The sequence below is a fragment of the Danio rerio genome, chromosome 16, assembly GCF_049306965.1.
Source record: "Danio rerio strain Tuebingen ecotype United States chromosome 16, GRCz12tu, whole genome shotgun sequence".
Lineage (NCBI taxonomy): Eukaryota > Metazoa > Chordata > Actinopteri > Cypriniformes > Danionidae > Danio > Danio rerio.
Genome location: NC_133191.1, coordinates 230021 through 238865, shown reverse-complemented (window position 1 = coordinate 238865; position 8845 = coordinate 230021). Strand labels below are relative to the sequence as shown.

At 33.8% G+C, this 8845-nt stretch overlaps 1 long non-coding RNA gene across 6 annotated transcripts; it reads left to right on the top strand.

Moving 5' to 3' along the window:
• The first annotated feature begins 2125 nt into the window (after positions 1-2125).
• On the top strand, positions 2126-6012 carry LOC101885905 (uncharacterized). 6 transcript variants are annotated; one of them, XR_012391869.1, is made up of 8 exons: positions 2126-2216; positions 2582-2641; positions 3375-3526; positions 4829-5013; positions 5098-5205; positions 5282-5341; positions 5433-5607; positions 5704-6012. It is a non-coding gene; the product is annotated as an uncharacterized lncRNA (long non-coding RNA). The 6 variants fall into 6 exon arrangements; XR_012391870.1 differs by lacking the exon at positions 2126-2216 and adding an exon at positions 3945-3996 and having other exon boundaries at positions 2599-2641; positions 4911-5013; positions 5285-5341; XR_012391866.1 differs by lacking the exon at positions 2126-2216 and adding an exon at positions 3945-3996 and having other exon boundaries at positions 2599-2641; positions 4911-5013.
• Positions 6013-8845: the final 2833 nt, after the last annotated feature.

Below are 8845 nucleotides of genomic sequence, written 5' to 3'. Positions count from 1 at the left end.
TCATGTTCCTGCGAGCCTGTGTTGTTGATGGAGCGGTGTCTGATACACACACTCGCACACACTGCTGATGTTCTGCAGGACAGATGAAGGAACGCTCAGACCGTCCTGATGCAGCAGGCTGAGAGATGGGCTGATTTTCAGGACCAATGGCCATCAGAGCGTCCAGCTACACAACAGCAATCCAATGAGAGGAACATGGTGAGATCTGATGAGGCGTCAGGGGTCCCGGGGGAAATCCAGCCTGTGCGCTTTGATAAATGTGTGATTGCAGACGCTCGCCGCCAGCTCTCTGCGTCCTTGAGGGTGCTTCTGAAGTACACTAGTTAGTGCACTTCAGACTCATTCTACAGACCATATCACAGATGAAGACACAATTATTAGCTGCTTAATTATTTATCAGATATTCCCCTAATGAGCTATTGTTTGTCAGATATCAGTAACACAAAGTTGCATTGGTTAATGTAAGCGTACTAAAGAGGTGCACGTGAACGTAAAGCACCAGTTACTAAATGATGATTGTAGTAGTTTGGGTCGGTGTTGGTAAACAATGCAATCCAGAATCATGTTTAGAGCAGGTAAATACAGCTATAACTACATTACAGTGTTTTACATTTGGTCCAATGGCAAAAATAATGTGCATCACTGTATATTCACTCAGAAACCCCGTCACTTTAGTAGCATTTATGATATTAATTGTAATTATTATATTGACATTTTATTGTTCTTTTTTATTTTAGGTTAATACGTGTTTTATTTTGTTCATGAAGTTATGCTAAATAGGAAACGTCTCATTGGTGGTGAATGGAAATGACACACTTTCTTCAATATTTCGAGTGTTATATTGTTCAGCTATTCGTTTAACTGCGGAATAATGCTAATTAACTATATATACTGCTCACTACACATGGTCTAGTGTTAGCTGTGATTAGTAAGTGCATGAAGTGTGTGACGAGGAAGTCCTAAAATGAAGTGCTGCCAGACATGTGAATGCTTAAGTGTCAGTGAAGTATACAGTAATGCTGCTGTGAGTGCTGTTACGAGCCTCACATCTGCTGTCTTACATAAAGATCTACACGTTTGGCTTCTCTGCAGTTTACCGTCAGTCTGTTTCATTTCCACGCAGGTTTTCAAGCGTTTTCCAGACTCTGACAGCACATCCATTTCAGCTGACAGCCCGCAAATACTGCTCCGGTCCGCATTTACTGAAAACAGCAGCGCAGGACTTTCTCAAGCTGAACAACTGCACAGATGTGTGTGTGTGTGTGTGTGTGTGTGTGTGTGTGTGTGTGTGTGAGTGAGTGTGACGGCAGTTTCAATGAGTTTAGCTGCATTTCTGTGTCAGACGGTTTAGGACAGTTCCACAGCTGTGTGTCATTCTCCATTATCTTGATCTGTGCATCAAACACATTGATGTTATGAGACCAAGAGGAGCAGTATGTGAGGCTGGAATATTGTGACACATGGTGTAAAACTAAATAAACAATAAATAAATATAAAAACAATCAAATCGGTGGTCAGCAGCAATACTCAGGTAGGCTGTGGCGTTGATGCTCAATTGGTACTAATGGACCCAAAGAAAATCTCCCCCACACCATTACACCACCACCACCAGCCTGAACCGCTGATACAAGGCAGGATGATCCATGCTTTCATGTTGTTGAGGCCAAATTCTGCCCCGAGCATCCGAATGTGTCAGCAGAAATGGAGACTCATCAGAGCAGCAACGTTTCTCCAATCTTCTATTGTCCAGTTTTGCTGAGCCAACAACGATGCCACGTTCAGAGTCATTTAAATCCCCATTCTGATGCTCGCTTTGAGCTGCAGCAGATCGTCTTGACCATGTCTACATGCCTACATGCAGTGAGCTGCTGCCATGTCAACACATTCTCACTCCCAACTCGTCACATACTGACGCTTGGTCAGGAACCCTCGGCGTCAGTTATTGACGCACAGGGTACCCCTTTAGCGTCATATTTAGACGTGCAGGGATTCCCTATAGAATCTGTGCCTGAGCCTGAGGCGTCATATGGAGACGCTGGAGGCTCGTATAATTACCAATAGATGTCAACGCAATTTTTAAAACCTGATTTACGCCTATTATCTTAGTTTTCTTATTTTAAAAATATGTAATTTTTATTTTGTTCATGAAAAGCGTCTGTAAACGGGGTCGAAACTACTGTATGAATAAACTTCGGCCCACGTGACATCCCTTCACGGTGAGTTTAACGCCGCTCTGCTATTGGTCAAATTGCATCAGCGGTGAGTTCTCAGATGAGTTCAACTGTCAACATTAAATATTACGTTAATGCTGCATAATATATTTTTATTGGAGATTAGTTGGTGTTTATAAATATTTTATCATTTACTTTATATTTAATGAGTGAAAATATATTCGGTTGTCCAGTTTAGGGTAACTATGCCTAATAAAACTTTGATTCATTCATATTATTTATTATTTTTTTACTTTAAAAAAATATTAAATTTCAAGTACTAAGTTTAAAAATGTTTTCGGCTGATATTTTTCATTTTAAATTATTTATTAAAGTTGGGGTCATTGTATGTGGCGATCTATTTTTTACAGTCTATGCTCGCTATCCCAAGGTTCATTGCGATCCCAAGGTTCACTGCGGTTTTCCACAAGGTAAGTAAAAAGTAAACAAATAAACACGATTTGTTGATAAAGCATGTACTGTAAACTAGCGACGTTATCTAATTACATCAAGTTCATTTATTAAAAACATATTTTTCTCACATATAACGTTGGTCATGCATTAGAACAATATATACATTTTAAGATAAGGAACAGTGTAACCAGATTGTTGTTTTCCACAATAGAATTCGTGCAAAATCTATATATAATATGCAATATGCAACTCTAATAATACAAATGTATTCGTAATTGTTTCAATATTAAAGAACATCAAGTGTTTCCAAAGGTTTATTGTAAAAACAATTATTTTCCATGCCTTTAAAGGAAAAAGGCAGACATTTTGCCCGTCTGAGCACATTTTATTCATTGTACAACACAAAACTAAACAAAAAAATAGCTTAATCTACCACACACACACACACACACACACACACATATATATATATATATATATATATATATATATATATATATATATATATATATATATATATATATATATACATATACTAGTGTAAATTATTAGGTGTTCACTGTTCAGATATGAATATTTTTTCTTTGCTCTTTTCAGGTTCTTTAGATTTCTTTAAAAATCCAATTTTGTTTTCTAATAAGCAAAAAGTAAAATCACTTTACCCATGTTTATATGTTAAATTGAACTTGTCTCTCTCTCTATCTCTGTTAACACATTTATATTTGTTTGATTAATTCTTGTGTCTTTCAGCCTGTTTCTGCCTATCACCATGAGTGATTCCTCAATACTCAGATTTATCATCAAGATCTCAATTATAAGCTCAAGTTTTGATGACAACTTGATGATCTGCAGAAAGCACCACCATGTAAGGAAGGCCAAGACCACTCTGGAATCAGTCAAGGGTTAGTGAAGTTTTTCATTCCATGTATATGAAATGTCTACTTTGTTTAGGCATATGTGATTGTATGAGATAAAATGCATTTATTCTTTCACTACTATTGTAATAACAGAAAGAAACGCATTAGTTTTACTATTACTATTGCTTATGACAAACATTAAAAAACTACAGCATAAGCTCACAAAATATTGTGGCCCTAACTGTTTAAAACTAATTGTTCTGGGTGTTGATAGTAGCCAACCATTTTTTTTCTTTTTCAGAAAGTATTTTGTTTTGTCTGATTTTATAACACCTTATAGGCCATCAACTGTCCACATTGGGGTTTAGGAAATTAGAACTGCTTATGCTGCTTGTCTACTAGTCTTAGGATAAGTTAGAAATGTTATAAATGTACATTTTTTTGTTGTTTTTATCTGGTACAGCTCATAGGAACTCCAATCTTCCCAACTGTGAGAGGGCCTTGCTCCAGTGACTGTCAGTGTGTACTTCATTGTTTCCATTAGTCCCTGTATCTGTAGACCTAGGTGACAGTGGGCTAGAGTAAAATTTTGGTTTTATTTAAACTAAGGCATACTGATGGCCTTTTAATCTCAGATTTGGTCATGCAAGTATTAATATATCCTAAAGTATTTTTATATTCTTTCCATTGGTGGAAAAGATGTTGGTATAATAATTTTTAATGGACTGCTAAGATCTCAGCAGACATTTTTCTGAGATATTCTTGAGTGGGAGTCTGTGCAATACAAGGTGGATAGTATTTGCAAGGAAGAGCCCTTCATCTGTTCTGCTTCCACACTAGATATACTGCCAATTTAAGTAGATATGAACCATAAGCATAACCATTTCAAGAATGCACGAGGTACTTTAAACTGTATGTGTTGAAACTAAATTAACAAGAAAACAGCTCTGTGATGTTCACCTAAGAAAATTAGATTAGAAGATATAAACTGTCATGCACTTGTTCTGTACTGTTTCATTCCTTTTTCAAACACTGGCATTTTTGAAGGTTTATTTACAGCTAAGGATTAAGAATTGACAGGAAGATTTGTGGACTACATCAACTAATGACACTACCTCCAAAGAGTTGCAAAAAGCTGTCCAAAGTTTCAGCACCATCTTTAAGCCCATGATTTTAGTGTGTTTCATGCCTAATCACATGAGATTATATCTGACATAGATGAACTATGTGATTGTCTTAAACTGATCTACAAGTAAATGCCAAAACTTATTGGTTTACTTATTTGTTTGTTTGTTTGTTTGTTTGTTTGTTTGTTTGTTTGTTTGTTTGTTTGTATATGTTAACCAGGTGAAATGGAGTGAGGCATACCAGGATATGCCTGGTTTTACTTTTGGGAAGGAGGTTGAACAGTGCAATATTTCTTCTATAGGATTGGAGTGACCAGACATGCTACTGTAACTCTCATGGTCATGTGCTGGAATTAGCAGATATTCAACAATTTGGCCATCTCTCTGACCTATTGATATCAGAAGGTAACAATATCCAGTTGAATTTGTTTTGGTTGTTCAGTAACCTATTTTAATAATATTGTGATTTTTGATTGCTTATCACTGTAGACCGCAACAGCTCTGCAAAGCAAGTTGCAAAACAGAATCCATGAAACTGGCAGTGACTGGAAACCAATTGGAAGACTTTGGTCTGTGATGTAGAGGAGTGGGCAGAGGGTGAGGAAATTCTTATTAATATTACATGTAGTCATGAAAAATTGTGTTACTATTACTGTCATTTTTTTTTTTTCAGTAGCAGAAGCAAAGACAACAAAAAACAGAAGTGATATGGATGTCTTCGTCATATTGCATGGTATGTACACTAGACTTCTGTCAGTGTTGATTCTTTAAAAGTTGACGTATAATCCTTGTTATACAACTTTCTTTTCATAAATATATTTCAGACTTTGCTGACCCAGCAACAAAGAGGAGGGTGTTCAACATCATCCTGCTGGTCAGGATTCTTCAGGAGAAGCAGTGGATTCTTGTGGCAGAGATGGTCAACCACTATAAATACCTTTCAACTCATCCTGGTTCCTTCAAAGAACTTTCCTGCTTGTTTGCTTCTGAAAAGTACTGGTATGTATTTGTATTTTTTGGCACAGACATAAGCATAAGGTTACCCAGTCCAAAGGATATTAATATATTTTTATGTTGTTGTGTTCTTCTTTTAAGATTCGACATGTGGCCTTAACGAAGAGGGGTTAAAAGGTCTATGGATCATCATTCTCAAAAAGCAACAAAATAACTGAGAAATAAACAACAATAAGATGGTGCAATCTAGAAACCTGCAAGGTACCTGCAAGTTTTGGCTGGAGCAGAGAACATAGATTTTTTTTAAATAAAGCTCCAGCTGATGAGTATGACATTGACTGTGGATTTTCTTTTACTGTAATCCAGAAGAGGATGACCTTAACCCTGAATCTAAAGCATGTAATAAAATCTGTAAAAAATTAAATAAAATTGTCATCATCTATAACCAAATTGTCTTTTTTTAAATACATAGATATGTACAGTATGTAAGCATTCCTCTAAAATCAATCAGTGTTGTAAATCAAGAGCATTATTGTATGCCTCACTGCTTACAACATATAACGATTTAAGGAACTCTATATTAAAATGAAATTATTACATTAAGTGACATTAAGAGCTTTTAAAATATTAATTTTATGATACATTTTTATGATAAATTTAATTTTTGCATATACTTGGGCAAAAAATGTACATTATTATGGTCAACTGCTCAGATACCTCCAGTCAATATGTGGCTGAGTCAGGCAACCACACTTCTACCTCTGGAAAAATTAACCTATGATTTACATCAAAGATCTGATGGATCCATTTGGTCCTCATGGATTTTTCTAAAAAAAAAAAAAAAAAAATTAATCTCCTTTTATTTTTGTCCTTACTTTGAAACATTTGTATTAATTTGTTAGAATGTCTAACAAAAAACTGCTGCACTTGTTGTGAGATAACAGTGCGACTGTTGTTATTCTGAAAATAAAAATTAACTTTGTATAATGTTTTATTGAATGCAAGATAAAAAATAAAATATTTTCCAAGAGATGGATTGCGGCTGGAAGAGCATCTGCTGCATAAAAACATGCTGGAAAAGTTGGCGGTTCATAGCACTGTGGCGACCCCTGGTTAATAAAGGGACTAAGCCAAAAAGAAAATGAATGAATGAAAATAAAATATGTATTGAAATATGTATTTTTGGTAGACATAGAACTACACAGTAACTTATAAATACAGCACAGAACTATTTTACTTCTAGTTTAGATAATTTAAATGTTTGCATTTTTATTTTATTGGTTATTGACTATGTATTTTTAATCATTTGGAGGTTTGAACTATACGCAGCATTTGAAAGGATATCTTTTCATCATTGTTACCTCATTTCTCAATATTTTCATGATTCTTACAATGCAGCAAATCTTACAATCATTTGATCATAAAGAAAATAATTAACAAATTAACCCACATGCAGGACAAAGACATTATGTGGAATCATTATTAAACACAAGTTCATCCATTGTCATCAAATCACACTGTTACACAAACAGTTGAAGATTTAGAAAGTAAAAATAATCAGATAAAGAGTGGGTTTTAAACAAATACATGTCTTTAAAAAGGTTTTATTTATAAACATTTACATATTTTAAAAGAGCTTTTATCCATATTTCAAATAAAGTGAAAACAATTAAATATCACATGATGACCATTAATGAAACACACTTTCAGAATTACATCCACACATATTATTCTGAACTCATAACATTTGTGATGAACATAGATCACTATTGCTAATAACTTGTAATTAAAGAGGATACTAATGTTTAGCTTATTTTTACAGCTTTTTTTTTTTTACCACAACTGTACATGTGACAATACAATTTCTTGTCCATGTTGAAGATAATACATCTACATAGGTTAACTGCCCTTTTACTCAAAGGGGATGAGTAGAGCCCCGTAGAAAAGGAAAAAGTATTCACATTTCAAACGAGAAATGAGTGAGAGAATATCAGCAAGACTATTACCTATGCTATGTTCAATAAATAATGTTGGATATAATAGTCTGATATATACTGATCAAGTCAATAAAAGCTGTTTAAAAAATACTCATTGTAAAATAACAAATTTATGCCTGGCTTTCATATATGTCATAAATATATGCACAATGACCTTATTCAGATAGTCTTTAGTTCATTAAAATTTGTATCTGTTCCATTTTATTACAAAAAGGCTTTAAACTACATTACCCACAATCCTTTGTCGCTGTATAGATGGGAGGGGAAAGACATGGCGCTACAAATTGTAGTTCCTTGAAAGGTTTAGTTAGGGTTAAGTTTAGGGTTACGATCTTGGTTAATCGTTAACTATTTAAAACACAGCGATAACTCATTGATAAAGGACACTGTTAGTAAAGTGGCAAAGTTAGCAAAACATAGTTAGCAACACGAAGGATCTTTTAATTTGGCTTTGAAGTTATAGTCCAATCACAACGTCGCAATCTACGTCACACTTTGTCTCTATTTGGTAATCTTCCGGCTGAAGGTTGATTATAACCTTATAATATAACTTAAAAATCAAAATGTGTATTAATATTACATGCTATTTATTGTCTTATTAAAAATACAAATGTATATTTACCGTGAGATTACTTTGTGGGGGTAACCAGATGTGCAAAATGATCATAGTAAAACCAGATCATAGGCAGTATACTTAATTTGAAACGAATAATAAAATAATAAAAAAGCTTCATGTTTGAAAACATTTCAAGCATTTGCTGTAACTAAACCCTGCATCATGTAGGTATACAAATATAAATATATGTCAAACTTAAATGACAAATATAGTGCCCATTAAATAGTATAAATAGTAGTTCATTGTAAATGAGTATGCAAATAAACACAATACATTTTTAATGAAACATTTATAATTTATTTATAATGCCACAAATAAAAATAAATAATAAAAATCACACAAAAATGCAAAAATATATATTTTAACCAAAAATATATATTTTATAAGTTTTTAATGCAATAATATATTACCATACATATATAAATGATTAAAAACAATTATAATTGAAGGAAATGTATATTTTGTATTATTATTATTATATTTATTTTGTGATATTTATTCATGTCATACATCTGGTATGTCAAGCTCAAGTAAAACTGCACTGCAAAAAATCTTTTCAAATGATGGCTTTGGAAATGCCATTATAAAAACAGCTTTCACAACAACAAGAAGTCAAGTTCATGACAAATGCAAATTATGTTTATAATAACAACTTTCTGAACTTAAACAT